This window comes from Carcharodon carcharias, chromosome 2 (assembly GCF_017639515.1).
Source record: "Carcharodon carcharias isolate sCarCar2 chromosome 2, sCarCar2.pri, whole genome shotgun sequence".
Lineage (NCBI taxonomy): Eukaryota > Metazoa > Chordata > Chondrichthyes > Lamniformes > Lamnidae > Carcharodon > Carcharodon carcharias.
The window spans coordinates 52,149,916-52,164,043 of NC_054468.1; the positions used below are offsets into that span (position 1 = coordinate 52,149,916).

Genomic DNA, 14,128 nt, shown 5'->3' on the forward strand with positions numbered 1-14,128 from the left:
TTTGCTCAATATTTGAATAGCAGGAACATGTGATTATATATTGGATTACATTTACATATATATATATATATATATATATATAAAGACAATCTCTTAAGTATCAATGTTTTAATATGGAACATTGGTTAGATCTAACTGAGCAGGGAATGAGTCTGCAAGATGGAGTTTATAAACTAATAGTGAACAGCTTAACTATGCTGCATGCAATCTTAAAGCAAATCTTTTCTCATTGGGGTTGGATTATTAGGAAACTGAAGAAGAGCACAACTCAGACTCATTAAAATGAAAGACATCTATTCTCTTGTTCAGGAATTCTACTGCACAGAATGAACATATCCAATTTTAATAAGAACAAAATTACAATCTTGCCCCTTAGGAAAAAAGTACAGTAAGCTTGAATGCAGCAACACAAGATAATGATCAACTTATAGCTTACAGTCCTAGCATATATGTTTTGACTTGTTTTGTATATAAATATAATGGCAAAAATCAAAATACACAAACATATTGAAGGGAGACATTGAATATGGGGCAAAATTTAATTCCCCCCCTCAAGACGACTTTGGTGACGACCCTGCTGCCCTCCTGCCTGTATTCCGATTATGTCCGAGGCAGGGAGGCTTATGGAAAACCTTCCTGCCCCCGCCAACTGAGGCCCTTAAGTGAGCAATTAATGGTCACTTAAGGGCCTAATCCTGTTGCAGCTGGTATTCAACCAGCAGCAGGTGGGGTACGTGCCACAGGAAGCCTGAAAAGCAAACCCTGTCTGGGTGGCTTGCGGACTCGCAGGCTAGTCCATCGTTCTTAGGCATTCAGTGCCTGATCAAGCAGCCTGTAAGCCCTACCACCGTGCCTGTGAAGGAACAAATTGAAAGGAACCTCATTTTGAATTCGTAAGATAAAATGTGCTTTGCCTGGTGTCTGTTTAGTCTATAGGTTGTTATTGCCTTGGTGAAGATATTTACCCTGGGAGTGATTAATCTGGGGATTTGTTTAATAGTTATTATGGTAGTAATCAGTAGAAGTGTGTGTGTTTAATTTCTTATTAAAATTAATAAATGCTTAATTTAATTTATATAAAAACCTCTGGAAGCTTGATGGTTTCATTTCTGAATCCAGAGCTGCTCGACTCCAATTGAAAATATAAGTTATGACAGTAATTTAAAGTTTCCTCTGGGATTTTAAATAACTCAGCCTTTGCCAACTGCTGTGTCAAAACAATTGGGGGCTTGTTGGGATAATATTTGTAATTCCTTGATTGGTTTGCAATTGCTGTATCTTAAGGTTACGAGATGTACTTTGAATTCAGGAGTTGGTGAGGTTTTTTTTTAAAGAAGTGTTGAGACTGCAAGATTGTTTTGGCAATTGCTAAGACTTGTCTGGGAGTAGAAGATATAACAGATTGGGTTGCAGAAGATAACCAAGAGTAAGTTAATAGAGTTGGCAGATAAATTAAAATTGAGGTTACCTGCAGGGGCTAGGAAATCAGATATAATTAAATGTATGGCACAGCATCTACAGTTGGAAGTGAAACCTGATACTAGTGAGTCATAGCTGGAGGTAGTGAGAATTCAGTTTGAAATGAAGAACCTTGAATTTGAACAAGCAAAGAAACTGAAAAAAACTTGAATTAGAAGCAAAGGAAAGAGAAATGGCTTTTAAAAAGAAGTAGAAAGGCAGGAGAAAGAAAGGAAGCTGGAACTGGAATTTCAGGAAAGAAAGAGAAACAGGGAGAAAGAGAATACCTGCTTAAAAGGCTGGAAATTAAAAATGAGATCTCAGATTCTGAGGAGAGTTCCGATGATGAGAAAACATTTAACCTAAAACCCAGTGGGATGATGTTTAGATTTGTACAAGCTCTTCCAAAGTTTGAGGAAAAAGATGTTGAAGCGTTCTTTATTTCATTTCAGAAGATAGCTAAACAGAAGAAACGGCCACAGGGGTACTGGATGTTATTATTACAGTCTAAGTTGCTGGGTAGAGCGCATTAGGTATATGCTTTGCTGTCTGAAGAGGTATCAGTAAATTATGTGGTGGTGAAAAAAGCTATTTTGAGTGCATTAGAGTTGGTTCCTGAAGAGTATAGGTTGAAATTTAGGAATATGCAAAAACAGCCTGGGCAAACTTATATTCAGTTTAAGAGAGTAAAACAAAGTAATTTTGACCGGTGAATATGGGCGTTAAAAATAGAGTCAGCATATGCAGCTCTTAAGGAAGTAATTCTTCTGGAACAATTTAAAACAATTCCTTCAGTAGTGAGGGTTAAAATGGTAAGACAAGCAGCAGAGATAGCTGATGATTATGAGTTTTCTGTCATCACCCTTCCAAAGCGGAAAAGGATAGAAAATGGGAACGTGAAAGGAAGATAGGTAGTCAGGGAAGAGGAATGGCTGGAAATTCCCAATAAGTTTTTTCTCAGAATAAAAAGAACTGTGCTGAGGGTAGGAGTGACATTCGAAAATTGAGGTGTTTTCATTGTAATAAAGTAGGGCACACAAAGTCAGTGTGTTGAAAATTGCAGAGAAAAACTGTTGGACTTATTGGGGTACAGGAAAGTTCTGGAAGTAAAAGTACTGTGGGTTCTGAATTTCAGGCACAGGAAAAAACAGTGGTTGTGTACAGTTAAAATAGGGAGAATCAGTGATAGGTAAAGAAGTGGGAACGCGTTCACAGTTTACCCAAGAGGATTCTCAGGAGCAGGTTACAGAAGTGTTCAAAGACTATTTATGAAGGGAAAGTCTTTCCATATGGAGAGAGTGGAGTAGGTAAAGATGTTCAAATTTTAAGAGACACAGGGGCTAGTCAATCAGTAATGTTGTGTAGTGATATTTGTTGCTCAAAGGGAGTATTGCAGGAGCAGATGATAATAAGTGGGGTTCATAGAGATGCTAAATCTATTCCGTTGTGGAAGGAAAATTTCAAGAACAACTGGAAGACAGGTGAAATTATTATTGTAGTGGAACATTGCCATTGCAGGGGTTCAGTTTATTTTAGGTAATGATATAGCTGTATCACAAATGTGGGTGATGCCTAGGGTAGTTTTAAAGCCTGTAGAAGTGTTTCCAAAAGAGGTGTTATGAAGGGGCATCCTGGATTGTTTCCTGATTCTGTAATAACGAGATCAAAAGGTCATCGGGAAGAACAAGATAAACAAGGAGGGCAGGTAATTCAAAGGCAAGAAGAAGGCATCAAAATCCAATTAGCTGGCGCTGTGTTTGATAACATTGTTCAGGAGGAAAGACTATAGGACAATTCAGCAAAAGTGTTTAACTCAAGGAGGTTAGTGGAGTTACGGAAAAATTATTTACAATTAAAGCAGTTATATCAGAAAACTTATTCAGAAACAGAAGCAAAATGTATTGCAGTATGTTACTCCCTTAAGGGCGATATTTTAGTGAGAAAATGGAGGCAAGATCATGCCTCAGCAAATGAAAGCTAGAGGGAGGTGCATCCAATTATTATCCCATTAGGGTATAGCAATGAGATTCTGAGAAATGCTCCTGAAATTCTATGGGGGGATATTTAGGAATTAGGAAAAGACAGAAAAAGATACAGAGGTATTTTATTGGCCAGGATTGATTAGGAATGTAGTCAAATTCTGTAGAACCAATCATACATGTCAAGTAACAGGAAAACCACAAGCAGTGACTAGGCCGGCACCTTTAATCCCAATACCAGCATTTGAAGAACCTTTTGCAAGGGTCATGATTGATTATGTAGTACCCCTCCCTAAGACTAAAAGCGGAAATAAGTATTTACTGACAATAATTGGTGTGTCTACCAGGTTTCCTGAAGCGATACCTTCAAGAAATATTAGAAGATTGTGGAGGAATTAATTAAAATTTTTACAAGATATTGTTTACCTCAAGAAATACATCAAGTCAGGGGTCAAATTTCATGTCACAGCTGCTTAAGGAAGAAATGAAGTTTGGAGATAAAACAATTTAAGTCAACAGCTTATCATCCAGAGTCACAAGGAGCTTTGGAAAGATAGCATCAAACTTTAAAAACTATGATGAGAGCGTACTGTCAGGATTAGCCACAGGATTGGGATAAAGGAATTCCATTCTTGTTATTTGCTATTAGAGGCGCTGCTATCACTTTGATTAGTTTTAGTCCCTTTGAACTAGTTTATGGTGATGAGGTAAGGGGACCACTGAAATTGATTCATGAGAAATTGGTGGGTTAAAATTCAGATACTATTCTCTTGGGTTATGTATCAAATTTCAGGGAAAGATTAAACAGAGCATGTGAGTTGGCTTGAGAACATTTAAAGATGTCACAGCAAATGATGAAAGTGAAGGCAGATAAGAAAGCTAAAGCTCACAGTTTTGTTTCTGGAGAGAAAGTACGAGTTCTGTTACCAGTACTAGGTGATTCATTAAATGCAACCTTGCAGGATTGAAAAGAATTTGAATGAAGTAAATTATTTAACAAATACTTCAGATAGAAGAATGAAGCAGAGGGTGTGTCATGTAAATATGCTTTAAAAAGTACTTTGACAGGGAAGAGAAACAAAAAAGGTATTAGCAATGGTGGATGATGAGAAAGAGGTAGAAGTGCAGGACTCTGAAATTGATTTTCCTCTAATCAAATTGGATAATGAGGGGGATGCTTGAAAATTTAAGTGAAATATTGAGTTACCTTCCAAGCAAGTGTCAAAGTGATTTGGAAAAGCTATTGTAGTCACACAAATCCATTTGTGGGAATAAATTAGGAAATACACATTTAGTTATACATGATGTCACTGTACAGGTTTCATCTTCAATAAGGCAATATCCTTATACAGATTAAACCAGACAAAGTTACAATTAGAAAAGGAAATTGATTTCATGCTTCAAAATGATAACATTGAGTCTAGTTACAGTAACTGGAGTTCATCTATTGTGCTGGTACCAAAACCAGATGGAACACAAAGACTATGTGTGGACTATCGAACTGTGAATGCGGTGACAAAAACAGATGCATATCCTTTACCATGTTTGGAAGATTTCATTGAGAAAGTGGGACAATCGAAATTTATCACAAAGATTGACTTGCTAAAAGGGTATTGGCAGGTACCGTTGTCGGAAAGAGCAAAGGAGATATTGGCTTTTGTAATGCCAAATGGACTAATCCCTTTCATGTCATGCCACTTGATATGAAGAATGCACCGATGACATTTCAAAGAATCACAAAGTAATTGCAGGTCTAAGCAATTGCGTTGTTTACATTGATAATCTAATAGTTCTCAGTCCTAAGTGGAAGGAGCATTTACAGCATCCGGAAGAATTATTCTCTCGATTACAAGAAGCAAATTTGGTGATGGCCTTGGTTAAAAGTGAATCTTCAAAAGCGCAGGTTAAGTATCTAGGGCATATCATTGGACATGGTAGGGTGGCTCCAAGAGATGAGAAAGTCAAGGCTATCATGGATTTCCTGTACCTACAACAAAACGAGAAGTTTTAAGATTTCTGCGCATTAGTGGGTTTTACCAGAAATTTGTACCAAATTTTAGCAGTGTGGTTTCTCCACTGACTGAACTATTAAAAAAGGAACAAGAAATTTCAATGGACACTGAAGTGTCAGAAGTCATTTGATAGTTTGAAAACTGTATTAACTACAACATCAGTTTTGGCAGTACCAAAGTATGCCAAGCAATTCAAGTTGACCATCGATGCAAGCGATATAGGCATTGGGGCTGTACTGTTACAAGATGACAACCAATTGAAATTGGTTGAAATTGAAAAACCAATGGTATTTTTCACGGAAGGTGAATGTACAACAGAGAAGTTAATCAACAATCAAAAGAGAGACCTTGGGTTTGGCGTTAGGATTGCAGCATTTTAAAATTTATATTGCCAACGATTCACCAGAAAAAATTGTTTATACAGACCACAATCTGTTGAAGTTTTTGGACAAATTTCGAGACAAAAGTGCAAGACTTTTCAGATGGAGTCTATTATTACAACCATTTAATCTGCGGATTATACATGTTGCTGGTAGACAGAATCTGTTCACATTATCAACAGTTTGAACCTTAAAGGAAAAATAGACATTTTTAAAAACCTGGACACTGAACTGGAGTGATTTCTGTTGTACCAAGGATTTGTGTGTGTATATATACTGTTATGTTAATGCATTCTTCTGATAGTGTAATAAGCATAGGAGATAGTGAGAGATGGATTATTAAAAAATAAAGCTGTCTATTAGAATTATGATAGTTTATTTTTTGATAGGGAGGGGGGTGACATGAAGCAATATTAATATATACAATGTTATTGGAAATTATTTTAAATTGGATTTGTATTAGGCTCTATGTCTATGGGGGTGTGTGGGGTGTGTGTGTGTGTGTGTGTTAATTGGGTTAAAGACAGCTAGCCTGGGTTCTTTGATGTATAGTAGTTTTAAGATGTTAAACAGTAAGGGAAAGGGTAACATTTGCATTTTTTTTGTAAACCATTCAAAGACTGAGAGTGAATTCTTGCACCTAGCTAGGAGACACCAAGAAATATGTTTATATTACTAATAAAATTGCCAGGTGTCTGTTTGAAGTCTATGAGCAGAAAATTACACTTAGTGTGTGGGCGTGTGCCTGACACGCCCAAGAGTAAAGTGACACGCGATGATGTCAGGCAAGCGTCCCGACATCATTGCGCAGTCCCACGATATTTCATTCGGCGGGTGCATGCCGGAGTTGGTTATGCACCTGCCAACAATTAAAAGGCCTATTAAGGCCATTAAAAAGCTAACTAAAATCAAATTTATGCTTCCCGTCCAACCTAGTAGATGGCAAGCAGGCGAAAAGGCCAAGCGGCCTTTACATTTTTTAGGAAACCTCATCCACAGGCTGGATGAAGTTTCCTAAAGCAAATAAAAATCAAATAAAAACTTGATTTTTGAATCAAAAACATGTCCCAGCTCATGTGACTGAGTCACATGAGGGGACATGTTTCATTAATTTTTACAACATATCCTTCATCTCCCTTGAGGCACCTCTGTGCCTCAGGGAGACTGAAGCGCTCTTTTGCACACATACGCAAAGTTCAGGTTAGGCCCACTCGCCCTTCTCCCCCCGCCCACACATGCAGTGCTGAGCACTGCCACTTGCGTTCCACGCTGGGCGGGCCTTAATTGGCCCACCAGTGTGGCGTCAATCGCGGGCAGCAGTCGGCTTCCCGACCACGCCCACCCACCCCCATCAAGCACCTCCGCCAAGGGCAAAATCCTGCCCTATGGGTTGACGTTGCTTTGGTGAAAATATTTACCTGGGAGTGATTAATTTGGGGATTTGTTTAATAGTTATTATGGTAGTAATTGGTTGACATGTAATTATTATTAAAATTAATAAACGTTAAATTTAATTTATATAAAAAAACCTCTGGAGGCTCGGTGGTTGCATTTCTGAATTCAGAGTTGCATCCCAAACATACCAATTGAAAATATAGTTTATGACAGTTGTTTAAAGTTTCCCTCTGGGATTTTAAATAACTCAGCCTTTATTAAGTGCTGTGCCATAACACTCCAGAAATACAAAATTGAGGTAGGTAGCAACATGGAAGTTCCGATGCCCATGTTTCTGCACATAAGGTCCCTAGCCGCTAGATTTCCTGCACTGGTCAAAATGGTGACTGGAGGGAATCAAGTGGCAACTTGGAATTCCAGTCCCCCCACTTTTTCCACCATCCAATGCAGATTTTTCCCATGTCGGGATGGCAAAATCCAGCCCATACTCTTTAGGTACTGGATTATACCCGAATTGAGGTTATGTAAGAACCTTATTATGAAGTAAGTTACTCATACTATTAATCTAGCATATATTTGGATGGAGGCTCCAGAGCATCAAGAACAGTATACTAACCCAACATAGCAAACAGCAAATGATCTTATTACACAAAGGTTATTTTCAAACAATGCAGCATGGTAAACTGAAATCAGATCAGCTACTGAACATTCTGTTTGCCCAGATGGGAAAAGAGTGATTGCTTAAATATTATGACTAGTTCAGAAGAAGTAAAAATGACATGATTAAAGTAGCACAATTAAGAAGAAATGGAATATTGCATAAACAGAATGATGAATGTTAATTTGTTTAATTCATATTAACATTAAAATTTTGCTGCTGACTTAATTTATTCAGCTATTTGCAAATTCATTATTGTCCGAGGAATATAAATCTGCAGCCTTCAACGGAAGGGTCAAAATCCTGGATGCCCTCCCTAACAGCAGTATGGGAGTATCTTCACCACAAGGACTGCAATGGTTCAAGAAGGTGGTTTACCACCACCTTCTTAAGGAGCAATTAGGGATGGGCAATAAATGCTGGCCTTGCCTTGTCACAACCAGTGAATGAAGTAAAGAAAATATTTATGGATATTAAAACCTCTTAAAGCCTCAGTGACGAGTCTAGGGGCTATAATAGGTTAGCTCATGAAAACAGGTACCGTGATGGTGATGTACGATTAACTCTGCCCATTGACTGAATGCAGGCAAGTCACTGATTATAATGATTTAACCTGCAGCCACCAATTCTGGCATAGTTCATTGGCTCTACGTATCAACAGGTGGCCCAAAATCACTAGTAACTTGCACTTGTTAAAACTAACTAGTGCCTCTTAGAGAAGAAGGTGCATTGGGGTTGTAGGAGGCACTGGGAATCATTCAGCAATTGAATCCAACTTGGGGAAGAAAGATCAACCTCTGACCATGCAAGAGCTTGGGACCCCAGCTTTTCTGAAACTGTATTGGAGTTTGTGGAGCAGGAGATAGAAAGGAAGAGAAAGAACCACCTCATCCGCCCCATCCCAACAAACTCTCCCTTCGTCCCATCATTAGCAGCCATGCCTTCAGCTGCCTAGATCACAAGCTCTCAAATTCCATCCTCCAACTCCTCCCAAACCTCTGTCTCTCCAACTTCTTTAAGACCCTCCATAAAAAGCTTTAAGTAATTCTTCCCAGTTTCTTCTTTTATATCTTGGCATCCATTTTATAACTACATTTATGTGAAGTGCCTCACAAGATTTCTTTTTTACATTAAATGTGCAACAAAAACGTAAATTGCTGTTGTTTTTACTCCCTTTGCTTCCCCTTTCTTTTTAACACTTGCATCTTTCCCTCTGCTGACTTCTTTTCATCTGTCATCCTGTCTCTTTCCATCCCTCCCTTTCTCTCACACATGTGTCTCCTCTGGGCAGCAAACCTATAACCTATGCATATTGCAACATGTCTTTCCCAAACATATATTGGTATACTTTAGTGGAAGAGCCAGTATGCACTGTGGTACCTCTTCCCAGTGGTTTAGGACAACACCACATTGCAAATGCATAACGATGTTTCACAAATCAAACGCTCTGGAACTTGGAGACATGGACCTTGATTTTTCAGGTGAGATCAATCCAATTTAGTAGATGTATATGCAGCCTAATAATGGAAGTGAAGCAAGGAGGCCTTCCAGCTATCATTCGACCTAAAATGACTATCCCGAGAGACAAAAAGTTAATTAATTTTAGGGTGGTGCATTTTCATTTTTTGACTCAGAACAAGTTAGTGAGCAATGATAGAAAGCTTCTTAAATACATTAGGAAGAATGTTGAAATAACATCTTAGATAGTTGCCAAGGTCCTGTTATCTCCTTATGACTTCCAAATTTAACCTGTTCCTCTGAGCAGGTGGAAGCAACACCCAGCAGAAACTGGCAAGGTCATTCTTTGAATATATAAATCTGGCTCAGGTAACCTCTTCAGAGCCTATTTTAACTAAAGATCTCTGTAGGGAGTTGTTGCGGCTTTTCTGCGAGGCCAACCTATTGGGAGAGGAGTCATCTGCGGCCAGAGAAGTGCAAAAAGAAAAGTTATTTTACATGAAAGGACAGCCCTACCACTGGTTGAAGTGTAAATGATTGATGGTGTAAGTCAAGGGGGGGTATTATAAATTTGGATTCTCTCTAGATACATGTCCTTGTTAGCATTCTGAAAGTCTTACTTTTCAAATTGACTTACCAAAACACGAGATTTCAGTTTGCAATTCCATGCCTTTTTGCTCCCTAAAATATAGTGAAATTTTGTATTACAAGAAACCTTTTCAAAATCACAACTTCTGATAAACTTCATGTTCTATTGAACTTATGGAAATGCTTCATTTGCAATCATTTTCCGATGATTTTGCATACAATGGTCTAGATTGGGATTTGCTGGACTGCACCTGCTATTAGTATTGGCTCTATGAACTATTAACACCCTTTGAATGTTTTTTTCTGCAACATATACTATTAATTTCTCAGAAAAACTATAATTGTGGAATCATAGAAGGAGGCCATTAACCCATCAACTCTGTACCAGCTCTTTTGAAGAGCAAATCAGTTAGTCCCATTCCTCAGCTCTTCCCTGTATACCTGTGATTTTTCTTCTTTCAATTATTTATCCAATCTCATTTTAAAAGCAGTTATTGAATCTGTTTAACTGCCAGGCTATCAGGCAGCACAATCCAAATCTCAACCACTCATTGAGTAAAAAAGTTCCCTCATGTTGCCTCTGGTTCTTTTGCTATTTTACAATCCTGTTGGGATTATTAATGTTTAAAGAAATCCAAACATCCAGCAATTAACCAATAGAGCTATGCCACAAGATTTCACCTTTTTCTTAACAAAATCAATCTTTATTGTATATATAAAGAGAAATTAAACAAAACAAGCACCGTTAACTGAACACTATAGCTTATAAAGACTTACTTATTACATCCCAGCCCCCACCCCCTAAGAGTTCCCTTATTTTACGAAGTCTTGAAGGTTCATTCACTTTTCCTGGGACCAACCCAAAAGGTTTGCCAGAGCCCTTCAAAATTTATTTTAATTCTCTTTAGTATTCCAGCTATTGCCTGAGGAATAAATAACAAGGATTATTCCACTAGTTTTTGTCTAAACAATCCTTCAATTTTCTTTAATGACCTCACGATTGTGGACTGTTCAGCTCCTTGTCCTGACTTAGGACATACACAGATTGTTTTCCCTCAGTCTGCTCTCTTAGATTCTGTATAGCTGTTTCCAAGCCAACTATTCAAACTGTTTTCTGCTGCAAGTCTCTGTGAGGAACACTGCAGAATCTTTTAATAGCTGCAAGCCAGATAAAATCTTCCAGCTGCTTTTCCCTCACAAAACCCAAACTGAATTGCCTGCTTCTGTCAGCAAATACACAAGAGAAAATTTAAACAAAAGAACCTACCAACCAAGGCTCCACCCTGAATCACAATTTCAAGGGCAATGTGGTATGCTTTGGGATAACGGCATGCTTTGGGATAATTCAAACAGAAATGCAAACTAATTATTTAATCTTCAACACATCTGTTTAGGGGGATTTTGTTAACAGTGTGCGGCTCCCGACGATGAGTGTGCACCACATCCAATCTCTTGCCCTTTCTCATTTCCCAAGTGATTACAATTCAAATTTTAAGTGTTTGTGTGCAGGAGAAACACATGCAATCACGCATGCACAGGAGACACATACAATCATGTGGTGGGGATGCTTTTCAGTGGTGAAACCCACCATCAGCTGACAATGCTGTAGCTATGGGTGGGCTATAAAAGAGCCTCCTGGTCCTGCCCAACTCCATTGCTGTTAACATAAGACTTGAGAGCACGAAGGTAGCAAGGGTGTTTAACAAAATTAAATTTCACTTTTAAATATTTTACTTTGGTTTCACTTTATTCATACATGCAGCATGGTTATTTCTTGAGATTAGCTTAGTCAGAGATTCAAATTTATTGGCATGCCCACAGCACACGTCGATGGTTACACGGGAGTTAGAGATATTTCCTTTCTTGTTGAAGTAACAATGTTATTTTTTTTTTGTTCAATCTTTATTGAAAGTTAATGTTAATGTCCAGTGTTGTGCTTGCCACTCTGTGAGACTTGGCTGAACTTGCAGGGTCAACTGACCCTGATCCCTTTGATGCATTGTAAAGGACAGCGTTCAAGATCACTCTCAGTGGGGATAATTGAAATGTTATAGGTGAACTCAAAGGCATGTAAGAATTCTGCCAACCAACATCCTGAGATAGAACCACATTTGGTCAGTAATGACACTGTCCTTAGGCCCCTCATTTTCTTCCCTTGACTGTTCCCACCACCCCTCCCCTCATCACACCCAGGATATCAGCCCCTTCCCACTTCACTCCCCAATGCCCCCAAAACTCATCCTCTGTCCTCCCCTGGATCCGTCTTCCACTCCTCCATGCCCCTGACGCTACTCCCCACACCTCACCCCTCCCATCCTGGCCGGTGCTGAGCCTCTATGCAAGCTGCCATTCTCTTGTTCCCCTCCCTTGTGCTGTCAAGTTAAACAGGGAAAACAGCTGACTTTATACATAACTACACAAAGCTGACTAGTGCATGCCACTTATAAACAAACGTGAACTGAGTGCCATGAGATTCTTGTGTGCTGCCCAGTTTATCTTGAAGTAGTTAGAAAAAGTTTCACACTACTGAGCATGCAAATGTATTACAAGTATGAACCTTCTACAGGCCAGCATGAGGTTTAACATGCTGCAAACCCTTCACTGTGTCTTTATCTCTCCATCTCAACCTGCCATCAGGAAATTGAAATTTCAGATCCTACCTAATTAAATCACCCTACACGCCATGTTTCCTGCTCTTGCAGGCTCCATAAAATGCCCTCCACTTTGATTCTGCAACCCATATGAATCATTTATACTGTTAATGCAGTTTTACAACTCTTTTAAGAGTCTGTGGCTCCATTTCAAGCTTAGAGATGGATCATTTATTGTTCAGGTTTTTCACTATCAACCCTAACCTTGTAAGACAAACACAGGCTATCTTTAAAGTGTAATAAACCCTGGCTTGTTTGAATTGCATTTACTTCAGGGTTGCTTATCAGTTTCACAATCAGATGGCCCCATTTTACAGTTACAACTTTAATTCCGAAAACTCAAAGTTATATCTTAAAACATATAAATTATAGAACTAGAGATATTCACAACACGTTAAACCTGTGCCCTCTGACCATCAACCCTTCAGCCATTGGAAACTCTTTCGCTTTAGTTACTCTATCTAAAGCTTTCAGGATTTTCAAAAGCTCTATCAAATTTCCTCATTGCCTTCTCTGGTCCAAGAAAAACAATTCCACCTTCTCCAGTCCAATCACATAACTATAATCCCTCATTTCTAGAATCATTCTAGTAAATCTCTTCTCTACCCTCTCCAAAGCCTTCATATTTGAATGTGCGGTGCTCAGATTTGGACACAAAACTCCAGCTGGGGTGACTAGTGTTTTATTTGGGTTTAAGGTAACTTCCTGGCTTTTGTAGGCTATGCCTCAATTTATAAAGCCCAGGACCCCATATGCTTTATCAAGTGCTCTCTTAACCTGACATTCCATTTCCAAAGATTTGCATATATGGGCCTTCCCGTCTCTTTGTTCTTGTACCCACTTTAAAGTTGTGCCATTTAGTTTATGTTATCGCTCCTCACTCTTCCTACCAATGTATATCACCTTACAATTTTCTATATTGAATTTTATTTGCCATGTCTGCCCATTCCATCAGCCTGCCTATGTCCTCCTGAGTTCTAATACTACCTTCCTCACTGCTTTTTACTACACATCTAAATTTCATGTCATCTATAAAATTGTTCCCTGTACCCCATAACCATGTCACTGATGTATTTTAAAAACCATAGTGATCCTTGTAATGAATCCTGGGGAGCATAATCGTATACCTCTGTCTATTGGAAAAATAGTCATTCACTGCTTTGTATCTGTATTCTAATTTTGTAGCCTCTTTTATCCCATGGGCATTTTGCGAACAAGGCTATATATAGCCACCCTCCCTGCCCTTGCTGTTGACCCCTCTCCCCACCACTGTTTGCTGCTCCCATTCCTCAGAACCCCATCCCACCCCACTTACCTGACTCCAGAGGATCCATCACTGATCCTTTGCATAGGCCTCCTGGTGGAGCTGCCAGTACTGGAAACATGCCAGCCTTGATTGGCCAGCCACTCTCGGAGGCGGGATTTCTACCCTGCTATGGCCTTGATTGATTTGAAGGCCATGCTCTCAAGGTAATTGCCTGATTACCTTGAAATAATGTCAGGTCTCCTGGAGAGAAGCGACATAGTGCTCCTATCTGTTCTCCAACCA

The 14,128-nt window shown here is 39.0% G+C and overlaps 1 protein-coding gene across 4 annotated transcripts in view; it reads right to left on the reverse strand.

The window, feature by feature from the left end:
- si:ch211-51h4.2 overlaps nucleotides 1–14,128 on the reverse strand; it is a 432,821-nt gene that overhangs the window by 278,679 nt on the left and 140,014 nt on the right. The window lies entirely within an intron of this gene.